At 48.5% G+C, this 17,057-nt stretch overlaps 1 protein-coding gene across 9 annotated transcripts in view; it reads right to left on the reverse strand.

The window, feature by feature from the left end:
- Rreb1 (ras responsive element binding protein 1) overlaps nt 1–17,057 on the reverse strand; it is a 178,313-nt gene that overhangs the window by 121,324 nt on the left and 39,932 nt on the right. For 4 of the 9 annotated variants that reach the window (XM_052157476.1, XM_052157475.1, XM_052157474.1 and 1 more), the window contains exon 1: nt 2,802–3,050. The exons of 1 other annotated variant lie outside the window; for it this stretch is intronic. The gene's annotated coding sequence lies outside the window, so the exon portion shown is untranslated. 4 more of the 9 variants (XM_052157470.1, XM_052157473.1, XM_052157471.1 and 1 more) reach the window with 4 other exon arrangements.

Consider the following 17,057-nt stretch of genomic DNA (forward strand, 5'->3'; position numbering starts at 1 on the left):
GTTTCTGATGAGAAATAAGGCGGTATCCAGGGAAACGGCCGAGAATAATATCCCATGTACCACTGAGCATCAGCAGCATTTCTTAAGTAAGGCATTTCTTAAAAGCAAAACGTGCTGAAAAGACAACCATCTCACCTTCAAATACTTTGTAAGACTGAGACAGTGCAAGTTAATTAACCCCCCCCCCAAAAAAAAACGGAGAAAGGGAAAATAATTAAATCAAAGTACTCCTCTCTCCCTTTCTTCTGTAAAGATTGGGGAAGGGGTTGTTTGTTTTTTTCCACACATTTTTTTTCGTTTTTTTTTTTTGAGACATTTAGAACTTGATTAGAGCCATTCAAATGTTTAATTCAGTGTAACCAAATACATCAAAGCAAGACCCATCACTAGATACCCCAAATGGGCAAAGGTTAAAAACAAAACAAACAAAAAAAGCAACTCTAAACCTCCAAAAACCGAGTCCACCCTTGCACATGTTTGAAGAGTATACTTAACTCTTTTCCAACCCCCCCCCCCAAAAAAAAATCTATGGATTCTTTAAGGGCATAGAGAATTTTCTTACGAGTTTTAGCCAAGACTTTGGCCTCCAACTCAGACTTCCGGGTTAAATTACAAACTATACCTGCCTGCTCAAGAAAGCATCAAACCTAGAGGATGTTTAAAGACGTCAACACATCCTTTTCGCGGCTGCGCTCATTTCTCCACCTTCCACTCCAATTAATTATTGCACAACAACTCGCACGCAGACACAGACCACCATATTATTTGAAAAAGTAATCTCACAACCAAGGGATGCACAATCAACAACAAGTTGAGTCTTTGCAGAACCATTTGCAAAAACACACTTTGCCAACTCCCAACATCTTTATTCAACAAACTTTCTTCCCATAGGCTTTAACAAGGATATGCTTAGCACTAAACTCTAAAAGAAGACCGAGTGTTGAGTAGTCTAATGATGGAAACCTGAGGGTAAGGTTTTCGACAGCCCGACAAAAGTTGCCTTTTATTCACCCTTGTATCAGTCTCCACCACCACCACCACTACCAGCACCCCCCCCCCACCCCCCAAGAAGAAAATCTCCGAAATGCCCCGAATGTGTGCTGCTGCTGGCTCTGAAGCCGTGTAGAATTTCGTAATGGAATGTGAACTGCTCGTCCGGATCTGGGCTCACGTTCTATCTCTTAACCAGTAAGGAGCGAGGGAGGGCAAATCTGCTGAGCAAGGAAAAATAACTTTCCTCCTCTTTTATAAGCCATCACGGATGCACCGCGGACGAGGGCAGCTAGCAGCACGCGGCGCCTGTCAAGCGGTCGAGCCCGAGCCCGGTGGGGTCCCCATGCCCCTAGACATCTGCCGGTTGCCCGCGGACACCGTAGCCGCGCCCCGCACTCACCCCGGGCCAGAGAGCGGGTCACATCCTCGATACGACCCTAGCCTTGTACAGAAAACACACCGCCTCCCAGGGAGGGGGCCGGCGACGGGAAGGACCTCCCCTGCTCCTTAGCAACCATTAAGGTCGCAGTTTCCTAAGAGACCGTGGACGGGGAGGGGGGCGCGGGGAGCTGGGCCTGATGGGGAACCCGTGCCTCTCCTAGGCGTCGGTGCTTCCCCCCCTTTGGGGGGGGGGGACACCGGCTTCCCCCATCCTCCTCTCTCGACTGTGCAGGCCTGGGTGGGGAGGAAAAAGCGAAGCCCCAGAACTCCAGAAAAATTGGTCCAGCGGGTGGCGGACAAAAGTTTCCGAGCGCGCTCCACAGCTGGGCGGTGGGGCGGGCGCCGGCCCCGCCTCGGATGCTCCCGGCCTCCTTCCTGTGCTCGTGACGGCGCCGGGCGCGAGCCCCCCCTCCGCGATGCAGGCTCGCCCCACGCCAGGGGCTCCCCAAAAGCTCGTACCCAGCCAGCCTCAGAGCCATCAACAATACGCGTCGCCGCGGCCCGGGTCGCCGCCTCCCCCTCCTCCCCAGCGACGGTGGTCGCTCACAGACCCGCCGCCAGCCGGGAGCCCGCAGAGGGCTCGGGGCTGCCTGCCGCCCCTCCCGGCCGGCGCCGTCCGCCCGGGAGGATCAAAGTCCGCAGAGCAGGGCGCGGCGGATGCTCCCACCGAGAAGCCCCGAACGCACGGCCCCCCGCGCCTGCACCCCGGGTGGGCACCCCCGGATACCTTGCGGCGGCGGGCTGGCTCCGTCATCTCCGTGCTTCCCGACCCGAGAGGGACTAGAAAGTATGTAGGAGAAAAGTTTCCCCTCCCACATGGGGGGGGGAGGATGTCGGGGGAGAGAGGGCGGAAGATGGAGAGCAGCGCTGGGAAGATGTTTCTGGCCCGCGGTGCGCGCACCATCCGAGTCCCGGCAGGGCTGGTTAAAAATAAACTCGGCGGCGCGGGTCGGGCCGGATTCCTGCGCTCGGACGGCTAATATGGATGCGCATCAGGTCCTGCTGGCGGGGCGCTGCGGCGGCTCGCGCTGGGAGCTGGTTGGCAGAGCCGGCAGCTCGGGAAGGGGAAAGGAGCGGAGGAAGGGGAGGAGGAGGAGGAGGAGCGGCCGGGCGCACAGCCCGAGGGGAGAGGGCTGCCCAGCTCATCCCGACTCCCCTACCCCACAGCCCCAACCGAGCGCATGCTGCCAGGCGTGGGGTGCGCGGGTCCTTTCTGCCAAACGCCGAGTTTCAGAAGTACACCGCGCTCTGCACACTTCACCCTCCCCATCCCCAAAAAAAGTTCTTTAAAAGGTCGCTCCCGCAATGCCCCGGGCATCTCGTAGCCACCGGAGTGCCGCAAGCGGGGACCCGGGACGCGTACTTACGGCCCGGCAGGGTGCTGGGCTCCCAGGCATGATGCGGTGAGGACCGGTGGGCTTCGGGGAGAGAACGAGGAGAGATGCAAACTTGTTCCGGAAAAGGAATCAAAATGGCGTTTCTGGATGTGCAAAGTTCATCAACTCCGCAGTCACTTCCCCTCCTCCTCTTCTCCCATAGGGAGGGAGGTGGGCGAGGAGCTGGCGACCCCGTTGCCCTAGCCGTCTTCCCGGCCCCCGCCTCGGCCCCCCGCCCCGCTTCCTCACCCGCACGCTCGGAGACTCGCTCTCCCCCTCTCACCCTGATAAGTAGACACATCACGTGTTGCTCCTGCGAGTCTCCTGGGGACGTGTTACAGAGCTGCCGCAGCAGCCGCGGCTGAACGAGCTGGGGGAGTCGGGAGGACCGCGGTACCCGGCTGTCCCTGTCGTCACCCCCGCCCCAGTTTTAGCTAGGCAACCGCAGTTGCCACTATCCCGGGATGAGTGGAGGTGGAGTCCCCACCTCACCCCCTACAGCAGCACCAAGTTTGCCCCACGCCCTCCCTAGGCGCCCGGGGCCAGGGGCGGGCCCGGCAGCCAGAGGGGAAGGGTCTCGGCCGCTACAGCTGAGCGCAATTCCGACCCACCCAGCGCTCACTGGTGGCCACTATCGCCAGCCACGGCGCCCCCTCCCCTCCAGCCCCTCACTGCCAGCGGCTCTCAGCCCGCGGCTTTCCATCACTTTACACCACGGTTTGTTTCACTATTTTAACAGAGGCAGAGATGCAGAGAGGAGCTTGGGGGGACGCCTAGAAGGCCCAGGAGAGGGTAGTGTGTTGACGGTGGACCCCCAGATCCAGCGCCGCTCCCCCCGAATCTGAAAGCGGTGACCTAACCGCACAGTTCCTTCTGTACGCGGTCCTCGCCCTGCATCCAGGTGGGGCGAGTAGAGGATGGGGCCGGAGATTAAAGAGCAGGCGCTCCACCCCGCCCCCAACCTCTTGCAGTTTCTCTCCCAGGTTGGTCCTTCCCACCAGCGCAGCGACTTAGGAGAGTGCTTCTCTTCTAACAAACGCAAGGGCCCTAGACTTTTTATCACTTTGCCTCCTCTCCGACTCTACGCTTCAGCGGAGGCTGCCTGCCTGCGAGGGGCCTAAAGGATGGCGTCTACCGCCACCTTGTCCCCACCCCGCGACGGAATGGCTGGTGCTGTGTCATCCACGTCTCCCTTCAAGGCGTCGGGGAAGCCACATGCAATATCTTTTTCTCTCAGAGGGCTCCTGTTTCAACTGTGAAAAAGCATGGGTCCTCCCGCGAGTTTCTCTCCATCCCCTGGGCTCCTGAAGCCACCACGTTGCCTTGGCCTAAGTTATCACAGAGCCAAGGGAAACCAGGCCTCAGCTGGGTTTCCTCCATAATGCAGCTGACATGCTTCCAACCAGTAAGCTGGTGTCTACTTAGGTTCCAAAAGGGACATCTTCAGAATAGTTACCTTCACACACACACACACACACACACACACACACACACACACACACACCAATTCTGAAGATAAAAACACAGAAAATAGGACTATAGAATTATGCATTTGGGACTACTTAGCTGATGTTATACATGCAGAAAGCTAGGGCTACATGCAATTTGCTATGACCTTTGCCCTGGCTCCACCCCAAGGGCTCCTCTTGGAATGCCTGAACACCCTACAGTTATAAAGCTCATTATGGGCTTTAATTTGAAGTCTTCTTTTTAATATACTCTAGTTGGGGGGGGGGGGCTGACAACAGAAGTGTCTATCTGGGAATTGAATGAACAAAAGAAGCCTGGCCAAGATAGAATTATTCAGAACTAAAGAAAAACAGTTGGACCATTACCCCTGACTTGAGATAAGTAGGCTAAACCACAGACTGGGAGGGAACTGTTTGACTTCCAGTCATCAAAAATAAATTTTCAGAACCTGTTACATTTCCCAGGGTCTACTGTTTACTGAGCAAAACTCTGGTAAAATTTTTAGCAATGGCATATTTTTTCCTTTTTTTTTTCTTCTTCTTTCTCCCCCACAAAGTCTCCAGGCTAGCCTTGAACTTATTAGCTGAGGATGACCTTGAACTTATGACCCTAGTTTCATTGTCCCCATTTGTGATGTGATAGCATGGGCTTCCTGCTAGGCAAGCGCACTAATAGCCATAGCAATTCCACCTTTCTTTCTTTCTTTTTTCTTTTCTTTTTTTTCTTTTTTTGGTTTTTGTTTTGTTTTGTTTTCAAGACAGGGTTTCTCTGTGTAGCCCTGTCTGTTCTGGAACTTACTCTCTTTTTCTTTTTTAGTTTTGTTTTTTGAGACTCTGTAGCTCTGGCTATCCTGGAACTCACTATGTAGACCAGGCTGGCCCAGAACTCACAGAGATCTACCTGCTTCTGCCTCCCAAGTGTTGGGATTAAAGGTTTGTGCACCACACCCAGCTACCACACTCAGCTACCACCACAGGTTTATGCCTCCTGCCACCTCCATCCTGTTTCTCAAATGTTATCAAATGTCATTTTGAGGGCTTGTCTGCTGTGGAGGTGATGGGCTGGTTTTAAAACAAAAGTTTACATGGCCATCACAGGAATTCTTCCTCTTGGGCTTCCAATTTATAAGCTGTGTGAATGAAGAGGGTCAGGAAGGGCGCTCCGAAAACACTACCTGGTTACCTGTTTCTTGGTGTTTGTTTCATGGTATTTTTGCTTGGGGCTTGCTCTTGTAGACCAGGCTAGCCTCATACTCGCCATCCTTCTGTCTTCACTTGCCAAGTGCTCAGGTTATAAACTTGGATCATCAAGGCCACGAACAGCAACGATGATCAAAATTGGAGTTTTACTTGCAATTTAGTTTATTCTGTAAAATACTTTCAAATGTCCAAAGTGCCACCACCATTTTTATATCGTAGATAATTCTGGCAATAAAAAAGTCACCTTTAGATTTTTTTTTTTATTCTAATGAGACTAAGTAGATCATGCCTTTTATCTCAATACTCCATGAGTTCCAGGCCAGCCTGGGCTATAGTGTAAGAACCTATCCCAAACCGAAGTAAAACACAATAAGCTAGTAAATAGAATTAGATTCTAATGATTGTTCATTCCTAGGTAATTAATAAGCACGCCTTTAATCCCAGCGTTTGGGAGGCAGAGGCAGGCAGATTTCTGAGTTCCAGACCAGTCTGGTCTACAGAGCGAGTTCCAGGACAGCCAGGGCTACACAGAGAAACCCTGTCTCGAAAAACCAAAAAAAAGAAAGTCAAAGGTTTGTTCAAATCTCGCTATCTTTTATACAACAAATATTTACCAAATGCCTAATAAAAAAGGAAGAATAAAGTTATCAAACCATGATGAGATGCTATTTCACAGCCACTAAAAATGGCACTAACCAAAAAGTCAGCCAGTAAGTAAATGTTGGAATGGAAAATGGTAGCCATTTTGAAAACTATGGAGGCAATTCTTCAAAACATAGTGACTGTAGGACCCAGCAACTTTACTAAATCATATACTAAAAAATGAAAATATATGTTCAGCCAAATTTGTATACAAATGCCCATTGAGGAATTAGTCATCATAGTTTTAACAAGTAAATAAGACTCTGAAGGTTGCTAAGATGGATCAGAACCCCCACAGTAGAGGGAAAGAACCTACGAACCCACTCCACAAAATTATCCCCTGGCCTCTACCTGTGCACTGAAGTACATGCATCCATACCTGCAATATGTGATACACACAAGACACACACACACACACAAAACCAGTGGAAGTTAGCCAGCCGTGATGGTATACTCTTTTAATCCCAGTGGTCGAAGGCAGAGGCAGAATTATTACCTACAAGTTTAAAGACAGCTAGAGCTACCTATTTAGGTCTATCTCAAAACAAGCAAAGGAGGACTGAGAGATGGCTTAGTGTTTAAGAGTATTAGCTGCTCTTCCAGAGGACCAGATTTCAGTTCCCAGCACCCACATCAGGTAGCTCACAACTGTTTATAACTCTAGCGCCAGGAGACCTGAAGCCTCTTCTGGCTTCTGAGTGTATCAGCATAGAACATACATATATAGATACACATACACATTAAAAACCAACAAAAAGAGCCGGGTGGTGGTGGTGCACGCCTTTAATCCCAGCACTTAGGAGGCAGAGGTAGGCAGATTTCTGAGTTTGAGGCCAGCCTAGTCTACAAAGTGAGTTCCAGGACAGCCAGGGTTACACAGAGAAACCCTGTCTCAAAAACAAAACAAAACAAAAGAAAAAAACCAACAAAAAGAACAATTGGTGAAATGTATATAATTATACATTTCAATATATATAAAATATATAATTTATATATAATTATATATTTCAACCTGTGTGTGTGTGTGTGTCACAAAACAAGCAGAGAAGCAGAGATAAAAGCAGTATTGCAGCATACTATGGGCCTTGGCCTGTTATCCTGATAGTAAAGGTTGTAGGATGGATGGATTAAAACATGGACAGGAGGGCTGGAAAGATGGCTCAGTGGTTAAGAGCACCGACTACTCTTCCTGAGGTCCTGAGTTCAGTTCCCAGCAACCACATGGTGGCTCACAACCATCTGTAATGGGATCCGATGACAGTGTACTCACATATATAAAATAAATAAAAATTTAAAAAAAAGAAAAAAAAAACGTGGACAGGAATTGAAGATGATAGGGCACAATTAAATAAGTGAGGTTACACACATAGAATTTTTCAGTATCATCCGTGAAAAACCTTTGGTATCTAAGTTGGGGAGCAGAGGGAATCTCTTAGATGAAAAAAAAAAAAACTTGTCAGAAAAGCATCTAATAGAGTTGGGGGAATGGAGAAAATGGAGGTGGAGAAATTGGAACTGTGCATGTGCCTGAGGTAAATAAGAGGTAAAAGAAAAAAAAAAAAAAAGAGGGAGGTGGGAGCCTATTTGAGATAGGAGACAATAGAGCAGGTGACACTGGGACTTGAGGCAGAAACGAAAGGGATATTTCCTTCCAAGTGGATAATGAAGGAAAAGATGTGGACATTGGCAAAGGCTGTCTGGATGAGGTGGCATAATCTCCGGACTTTCAAGAGACATGTAGGTGTCTCCCAGGCAGAGAGGAGGAGCCAGGGCACACCAGACAGAGAAGTCTGGGAGCAGCCAGCACAAGGGCACAGAGCCACAACACAAGGTCAGCCTCTAGAACTTCAAATACCTCCCTCGGAGACAGCAGCTTGGGAAGGAGGAAGGAGAGGCTGAAAGAGATGGGTCTGGAGCAGCAGCCAGGGGGCCCTGCAAACCACTAAGCAAACTTGGACTTCATCCAAGAAAGAGCATACAGAGCCAGCTTCCCTCGTGGTACTGTGGAGCATGGTCTGCAAGATGACAAGATGAGACAGGAAGACTCATTAAGAGTTAGTCGAAGAGTTCACCTCGGAGAGAGTAAAAACTCAGTCAGGCACTGTTGCTGAGGTAGAGGGCAGAAAACTGATCCAAGACTTTAGGCCACCAGCTAGGCATGGTGGCTGGCGCATTGTCAAGTTCAAGGGAGGGATAGTTAGTGAGACCCTCAAAAAAAAAAAAAAAAAGGTTGGACAGTGGTGGCGCATGCCTTTATTCCCAGCACTTGGGAGGCAGAGGTAGGCAGATTTCTGAGTTTGAGGCCAGCCTGGTCTACAGAGTGAGTTCCAGGACAGACAGCCAGGACTACACAGAGGAGCCCTGTCTCGAAAAAACAAAACAAAACAAAACAAGAAAGAAAGCTAATAGGCCGTAGAATGAAGAGAAATCGGCCAATTGAATATGGGAGAGAGGCTGAAAGAAATTGTAGAGCATTAACCAAGAAGTGTGATGTTAAAGAAGGGATGTCACTTCAGCCAAGTTAAGGTTGCCCATGTCCCTGCAGGAACTGGGCAGAAAAATGCAAAGGCAGGAGGGGAGAGGGGAGCAGGCAGGATCTGTTAGGTTTGGTCCCCCGATTGTGACTAACAGAGATGCAGAGACAGCTCACTAGTGCCAGGGAATTTGGGGGAAGGCGTGCATGGAAAAAGATGGGGAGCTGGGTTCAGGCCTGGAGAGACAGTAGAAGGCCAGCAGCTTGAAGGGGTGGGGGTGGGGCAATATGCCTGAAGGAGAAAGGAGTGGGGGCGACAAGAGGGCCCTCCCCTGTCCTCTAAGGCAGAGCAGCCAAGGACGTAGCTGGAGGATGCCAAGGATGCCAAGGTGCTCAACCCTAAGCCAGCGCCATCGAGGCTAGTAACTGGGAAAGGGCAAGCAAGCTCTGAGAAAGGAGACTGACTAGGGTGTGAAGGCAGGGGCTGGGGAGTAAGGGGTTAAGGAAGAGAAGGAAGTGAAGGCTGGGAGCTCTGCTGAGAAGGAAGAGAAAGGAAAAGGGCAACCCTCAAGACTGTAGCTAAGGCTTACTGGACACTCGGTCTGTGCCAGCCGCTGTTCCAGGGTGAGCGTCATGCCCTCTATGCCCTGGTCAGGTAGGTGCTATCATGACACCTATTTTACAGATTCAACCGTTGCATTGCTCCACTGCTCAATAGCATATAACTGGAGAACTGGCATGCAGACCAGACATCTGACCCAAGGGACCCTATATTCATTACTATTGCTATTGTTAGCCAACTGAGAGCTAAACAGATTGCTAATTTTTTTTAAAAAAGCTATTCGATTGTCTTGTATAATCTCAATAAAATATTGTTGACTGGAGTTTTTGCATAAGGGTTGTTAACATGTATGCAGTTGTTTAGACAAGAATGTTACTGGGGTTGGAGAGGGGGGTAGGGTAAGCAAATTGCATACATTTTTAATTCCAGCATTTAGGGCAGAGGCAGGCAGATCTCTGTGAGGTAGAGGGTAGCCTGGTCTATATATATAGTGAGTTTCAGACCAGCCAGAGTTACATGAGGAGACCCTCCCTTTAAAAAAAAAAAAAAGAATGTAATCAGAAAGACAAGCAACTGCATATTTTGTAGTTTTGGCAATTTTTGTTTATAATTGTCTTTTCCTTACATAAACATAAGATACAAACCATTTTCAGCTCTGCAAGTGTTGTATTCTGTATGTTACCAATAATGCTGAAACCTTAGCTGGACATTCTGTGGACTTTGATACCCCTACAAAGAGACTAGCAACAACAACTTGACAGAACTCACATTCTTTTTATCTTTCTTTACTTTTTTTTTCAAGACAGGGTTTCTCTGCGTAGCCCTGGCTGATCTAAAACTCATTCTATAGACCAGGCTGGCCTCAAATTAAAAGATCTGCCTGCCTCTGCCTCCCAAGTGCTGAGATTAAAGGTGTGCACCAACTCCAGCATGGAACCTACATTCCTCAGCATCGACACCAAGTGTTTTTAACCAGGAAGTTCTACTCTACAAGGATATTTACCAAGGTCTCCACATTCTGGCTTGTCACAAGTCGGAAGAAAGGTACTCTGGGCCCCTAATAAATAGAGGCCAGGGACACTGAGTAACACATCACCATGCACAGGACAAGCTCCACAGGGAAGAATTCTGTGGCCCCAGGTGTTGATGGCACAGTGGTGGCTGAGTTCAGATCAGGGACACTCACAAAATTATCTCCAAGAGGATCAGTGTGAAAGAGCTATGGAGTGCATAAACCACTCAAGACAACTGAGGTCAAAAAGGAAAGAAATTTAGACCCAGAGAGGGAGGAAATGCAGATATCTGAAGCAGAAAGCAAGGAAGGAGAAGAAGAAGAAGAAGAAGAAGAAGAAGAAGAAGAAGAAGAAGAAGAAGAAGAAGAAGAAGAAGAAGAAGAAGAAGAAGAAGAAGAAGGGAGAGAGAGAGAGAGAGAGAGAGAGAGAGAGAGCAAATACCTGTGTCTTCACACAGTGGAGAGATCAGCCTTGGGATGATTTGGTCCTGAGGCTAAGAAGCAATGACGTTGTGCCTGGTGTCTACAGAAGTCAGAAAAGGGCATCAGATTCCTGGGGCCTGCAGTTTACAGATGTTTGGGAGCTATGATGTGGGTTCTGGGAATTAAATGTGGGTCCTCCACGAGAACAGCAAGTGCTCTTAACTCCCAAGCTATCTCTCTAACCCCACAATAATTCTTTCTCTAACAAAGGAAAAGAAGGAAGAATTGTAGGGACATAGAGGAAATATTGATGGGGGAGGGGCAGGGAAAGGGCAAGCAGTAAGTGTTAGTAACTGATGGCCCTGAATGTGTAAAATAGCAGTACCAACTGGACCAGCAAGAAAGTGGCTGACAATATCAGGTCATGGTCATAACTCTTCTTGAGTGTCCCTCCTGTGCCTTCATGTCACAAGGGAGCAAAGCTACAAGAGGGCCTCACTCTTTGCTCTAAAACAGATCAGCCAAGGAAGCAGAGGCAGAGGAAGCCTCTACTCTACAGAGCCAGGACTGTAAATGAACAAGGCACAGTGTGAGCGAGTCTAAAGACCTCTATATTTCTAGACATGATGAGATGCCGGTGCGGGCACGGCCTGACCAACAGGGAAAGGTGGCTAGCAGGTAGGGGTGAGGCTGAGAGAAGATAAAGAAAAAGGCCCAGCTGGGAGACTCAGGAGAGCAGGCAGGATGGGGTCAGGCTGGAGCTGATGGTGGGGGAGAGGCATGGGGCTCTCTGGGAAGGAGACTCCAAGGATACTGGTGAGACAGAGAAGCCTGGGTTGAAGAACTGCAGCAGATGTGAAGCAACCTCAGAGAGATGAGGACGGACCAGAGATAACTTGGCGGTTAAGAACACTGTGCTAGATATAATGTTCTTTCAGAGGACCCAGGTTTGATTCCTAGCATCAACATGCTAGCTCACAACCATCTGTAACTCTAGTTCTAAGGGACTTGATGCCCAGTTCTGACCTCTGCTGGTACCAGGTACAAATGTGTACATACATACGTGTAAGCAAAATATCCCTACACACACAATAAAACAAAATAAAATCTAGAAAAAAAGAATCAGCCAGGCGGTGGTGACGCATGCCTTTAATCCCAGCACTTGGGAGTCAGAGGCAGGCAGATTTCTGAGTTTGAGGCCAGCCTGGTCTACAGAGTGAGTTCTAGGACAGCCAGGTGGGTGGGTGTGGGGGGATGGGTGGGGGTGGGGGGTGGGGACATCCTAGGGATGGAATGGCCACAGAAAATGTGGAAGGGGTGGAGTTGGGAGGAACTGTGTAAAACAGTTGCTTGGGCTGTTGAGGGGCAATATGTTTTAGCACTCAGAGATGAGAAGAGAAATATATAAATCTTAAGAGGAGGAATGATGGCCTCAACTGTGTCTCCCTCAAAAATACACTTGCAAGCCTTAAATCCAAATGCCTCAGAATGAAACCGCATCAGATCTTTTAAGAGATTAATGGTGGGTCCTGATCCAATCTGACTGGTGTCATTTTAGGAGGTGGGGGGGCAGATATTGATGATACAGGAGGAAGACAAGATGGCAGACTTCTTCAAGCCCTAGAGGGAGGACGTCATGATCTAGTCATCTGTCACTTGCTCCTCCCAAATTTATGCTAAATCTTAATCTCCAAAGTCAAATGTTGGTAGATTTTGGAAATGGAGTCTTTGGCGATAAATAGGATTAAAAGAGGTTATGAAGGTCAGGATGGAATTAGTGGGCATTTGTTTGTTTTGTTTTGTTTTTCTGCAATTGAGTCTCAGCTGTGCAGCCCAGGCTGGCCTCTGCCTTGCAATGCTCCTGATTCAGATTCTTTTTGTGCTGGAATAACAGAGGAGCACCACCAGGCCCGGCAGGATTATGCCTTTGTTTGGAGAAGAGAGAAAGGGGCCAGGGGAGGTAGCTCCGTTGGTAGAATGCTTGCCTGGGATGCCTGAAGCCTGGGATCGGTGCAATCTGTAATCCCTGCACTCGGGATTCAGAGACAGGAGAGGCAGAAGTTCCAGGTTGTCCTGTCTGGCCGTGAGTTTTAGGGAGAGAGTCAGCCAGTCTGATTCCGCTGTCCTATGGGAGACTGCCCGCCTCATCCCTTCACTGTGTGCTGCAAAGGGGGCCTCACCAGATACTGAATGCCTGGACTGTGTTCCTGGACTTCTAGAACCTAGAACCGTGAGCTAGATAAGGTATTCTTTATAAATCTCCCAATTTGAGAGCCAGGGAAGGTGGCACAAGCGTAATCCCAGCATTTTGGAGGTGAAGGTAGGAGGGTCAGAAACCAGTGTTATTCTCAGCTATATGTAGGGTTCAAAGGTAAGCTGGGTTACAATAAACTCCATCTCAAAGGAGGAGGAGGGAAAGGGGAGGAGGAGGAGGAGGAGGATGAAAAGGAGGAGGAGGAGGAGGAAGAGGAAGAAGAAGAAGAAAGAGAAGAAGAAGTGATAATGACCTAGGCTGTGGCACTCGGCTCCAGAAACAGAAAACAAAGATAGAGACCTTTTTTTTTTTTTTTGAGACAGGCTTTCTCTGTGTAGCCCTGGCTGTCCTGAACTCACTTTGTAGACCAGGCTGGCCTTGGAACTCAGAAATCTGCCTGTCTCTGCCTCCCAAGCACTGGGATTAAAGGCGTGCGTCACCAGTGCCCGGCCCCTGCCAACATCCTGATCTCATACTTGTAGCCTGAAGAAATGTGAGGATGGAAATCTGTGTTAGAAGCAGTGGAAAAGGTAGGGAAGAGGAGAGTCAAAGAGACTGGTGAGTCTCTGTGTGCCAGAGACAGGAGGGAAACACTCTCACACACCCTGTGACCTGGGAGAGTCAGTCTCCACGAGGAAAGGTTTTGGAGGAAATGCTATCTCTAAAGACAGGCCAAGTGTCTTTTAACAGGGGAATGAGGAGAGGGAACTGATTTCTGAGCAAAGTATTGGTGGATGAAGCCTCTCCTGGAAGCAGGCATTTGCATACGCCAAGCAGACATATGTGGCAAAGTGTACAGAGCTGGAACCAACCTGGAGGAGGGTGGTAATGAGCAGGACAGGGGTAGAGGCATTGAGGAAGTGGTTGGAGGAAGAGTTTGCCCAGGAATAACAAGTGTAGCAGAAGGCTGGGCAAATGGAGCGATGTCATTTGTAGTTTTCAATTTTCCAGAGCAATGCTACCTTAATAGGTCTCAGACAAAGTAGCAGAAAGTAGCTGGCAGAGGTGAAGCACACCTTTAACCTCAGCACTCAGCAGGTAAAGGCAGGTGGATCTCTGAGTCTCGGAGCAGCCAGAGCTACACGCAGTGAATCTGTTTCTTCCCAACCCCACCCCCACCCCAAAAAAGGAGAAGGAAAGAAGACAGAAGGAGTCGGTACCAAAAGCAGCTGAATCCAACTTTGCTTATCCACAGTCCATTGTAGCTACACAGATGACTCGACCAGTGCACTGTTTCTAGTGGCTGAAGCGTTACTATCATTTGAAGTAGAAGTCACTTCCCCCTGCCCCCAAATGCACTATGAAAAAAAAGCTTTGGCTTTTCTTCATTTTCAAAAACACCGGAACACTAATGTATGGGCAGAATGACAAGAGCATACATTTCTGAACTAACAGCTATCACTCACTAGCTTTTGTTATTTGGTGTCCAGGGTTCAACCCAAGCCTTGTGCATACTAGGCATGTGTGTGACCCGAGCTATACTCCCAGGTCCATGCCAATGGTTTATAAACATTTTAGCACAGGCTGCGGGCGGTCACATCCCAAAGAGGCTGTGCATCTTTAGGCGTCCAATAGCCACTTGCCAGCACTCCCTAAGACTCCACGGTCGTCGTCAGTTCTAGCCAGAGTGTGTTTGTCTGCTCTCTGTTGTCTCTCCTCAGTATCTGGCTGACCCTTGTCACTTCTTTCTGAACTCTGTGTGCCTGCCAACAGCAACCTGCCCTTCCCCTTGAATTGATCTGCTCTAATCTGTAGCAGTTAGGAAACTGGATAACCAAGGTTGTTAGAAATGTGTCAAAAGTAAGCTGCAGGATGGACTCCTTTTGCTGTCCCGAGTTGAGCTGCTTGCTGCGCGGCTGTGGGTCTTTGTGTAGGGCTGGGGATGGAACCCAGTGCCTCATAGGTGACAGGCCAGGGCTCTACCACTGAGTTAGTCAGTCTTACTTCCCACTAACCTGTTGGGCTTTAACCAGATGCGTGGTTCACATACATCTACAGGACAGATGTTGCTTCAAAGATATAAACATTCAGAATTTCATGAAAGGTTACAAGGCTCTTCTGAGCCCATCCTCCTTAATGAGAGTTCGCCGCTTACTAGAAGTTTTTAATCCTGATTTTTCAGGACCCTGAAAGGGTTGGCTGTTCCTTCAGACAAGATGAACGACAAACAAATAAACAAAAGCCCCGCCCTCTTTATCAGTTTCCTTGGCCCAGAAGACTTGCACTTAAAACTCCATGTTTCTCTGGGGGGGGGGGGGGCTCTTCATCCTCTAGGCAAGATACAGATTAAAACAAACAAACAAACAAAATGAAACAAAAAACAAAAACAAAAATGAAATCCACACACACAATGCATACTTCCTCAGTAAATCGTGCACACTTTTTTTTTCTTTTTCTTTTTCCCTCACGAGTGTCTTTACAAGTCTAACTGAATGATGGTCAGAGCCCAAACAAAACAGCTTTAAATGATGCAGGTAAGCGGCCGGCCACTTTACTAAGACAGACAGACAGCCCTTGACTATTGTAATGGTTCTGCCCACACTGCTTGGCCATCGGTCCTCCTACTCACAGACTGGGTCCTGGTGGTCACACATCAAAGGACCAGACCAAGGGTTTTCTTTTTTTTTTTTTGTTTTTTTGTTTTTTGTTTTTTGTTCCCCCCACCCCACCCCACCTCACCAGACAGGGTTTCTCTGTGTAGTCCTGGCTGTCCTGGAACTCACTCTATAGACCAGGCTGGCCTCAAACTCAGAAATCCACCTGCCTCTGCCTCCCAAGTGCTGAGATTAAAGGCAAGACCAAGGGTTTTCAGTTGTAAAAAGTACTTAAGATGTTACAGTAAATCATACTGCCAGATGGTTGTGGGAAAAAAAACCCATCCGTCCATCAACACTGAACATAACCACGTATGAATCTCCCTGGGTCAAAGACTCTTTGGAAACAAACAGAGGCATGTTCTGATCTTGGGTCTCGTTTCACACTGGAACACATGGTGTCCTAATTTCTCTGACTTGTAAAGGTGGTGTGGTGGCCTTCGTCAGACCACCGTGACCTTATTATGGGCCCACCTCAGGGGACAGTGTTACCTTTTTGGTTTGTTTGTTTGGAAACAGGTTCTTTCTGTAGCCCAGGCTGTCCCGGAACCTGTCTCAGCTTGCTAAGGACTATGATTACAAGCACACGCCACCACCACTCCTGCTTTATGAAGCACCTAGGGCTCTGTGTGTGTCAGACAAGCGCTCTGCCAACTAAGTTAAACATCTCATCCAGCAAGATATTTTAAAGTGTGGAGGACACTGGAGAGATGGCTCAGCGGTTCAGAGCACTGACTGCTCTTCCAGAGGTCCTGAGTTCAAATCCCAGCAACCACAGGGTGGCTCACAACCATCCATAATGAGATCTGATGCTCTCCCCCAGGGTTTCTGAAGACAGCTACAGTGTATTTATATAAAAAATAAATAAATCTTTAAAGTGTGCAGGACGGATTAAAGTCTTTGCAGACCCAAAGAAACTTGACAAGCATTTGTTTGTCCATCGAAGAAAGTAACTGATGGCTGTGCTGTGGCAGCATGCTCTCTGTGTGACAGTGGCTGCTAAGGGCTTAAGACTGGGTATGTTTAGGACAACAAATGCCATTTTAAAAGACTAAAACATATATAAACAAAACAAAAACAACCTAAATAAATAAAACAACCAATAAGCAAAAGCCTTTAAAAACCATACTTCCTCAGCAAGACCTCTTAAAATAAAGTCTGTGGACTGGGGTAGACGCCAGCAGCAGAGCATCTGTCTAGTGTGAGAGGCCCTAGGTTCTATCCTCAGCAGGAAAATAAAACAAACCAAGAAAACCATTGCAACCGGGAGATGCAGCTCAGCACTAGACTTTCCCAGCATTCTTTGGAACCCTAGTGTAGTAAAGTAATAAATAAGTACAGTTAAAAGTTTTCCCTCAGCTGGGCGGTGGTGGCACACACCTGTAATCCCAGCACTTGGGAGGCAGAGGCAGGGTGGTTTCTGGAGCTGGAGAGATGGCTATGCGGTTAAGAGCTCTGACTGCTCTTCTGAAAGTCGTGAGTTCAAATCCCAACAACCAAATGGTGGCTCACAACCATCTGTAATGAGATCTAATGCCCTCTTCTGGGGTGAAGAGCTACATCGAGTGAGCAGGGCCAGAATGAGAAGAAAAAATGTCTGATGACAGCTACAGTGTAC

This window comes from Apodemus sylvaticus, chromosome 14, assembly GCF_947179515.1.
Source record: "Apodemus sylvaticus chromosome 14, mApoSyl1.1, whole genome shotgun sequence".
In the NCBI taxonomy this organism is placed as follows: domain Eukaryota; kingdom Metazoa; phylum Chordata; class Mammalia; order Rodentia; family Muridae; genus Apodemus; species Apodemus sylvaticus.